Source organism: Arachis duranensis, chromosome 6 (assembly GCF_000817695.3).
Source record: "Arachis duranensis cultivar V14167 chromosome 6, aradu.V14167.gnm2.J7QH, whole genome shotgun sequence".
NCBI classification, from domain to species: domain Eukaryota; kingdom Viridiplantae; phylum Streptophyta; class Magnoliopsida; order Fabales; family Fabaceae; genus Arachis; species Arachis duranensis.
The window spans coordinates 26116152-26116649 of NC_029777.3; positions in this window are offsets into that span (position 1 = coordinate 26116152).

Sequence of the window (498 nt, forward strand, 5' to 3'; positions counted from 1 at the left end):
TTTTTCTTCAGAGTTCTTAAGAATGAATTCTAGTGTTTCAAGGTGATGTTCTTATCATCACCAAAGCTGATTGATCTTCATCAATTTAGCTCTTGAATGCAATGTTCTGCTGAAGCTTGGCTAGCCATGTCTAATTCCTTTAGACTGAAGCTTTAGACTAACATTGCATGATTCCTGGAATTCTCATTAAGAATTTTGATACCTTTATGTTCTTTTCCACTTAATTTTCGAAAAATCCAAAAAAAATTACAAAATCATAAAAACCAAAAATATGTTATTTCGTATTGAGACACTAGTCTCATGTTAAGTTTGGTGTCAATTGCATGTTTCTGTTCTTCTTGCATTCATCCATGTGTCTTAAGTGATCTTCAAGAATGTTTTTGATGATTTCATTGCTCTGATCTTTGAACTCTCTTGACTTGAGTGTTTATGTGTCTCATATGCATTCTCATTTTGTTAGTGTCAGTAGTATACAAACTGCTAAGTTTGGTGTCTTGC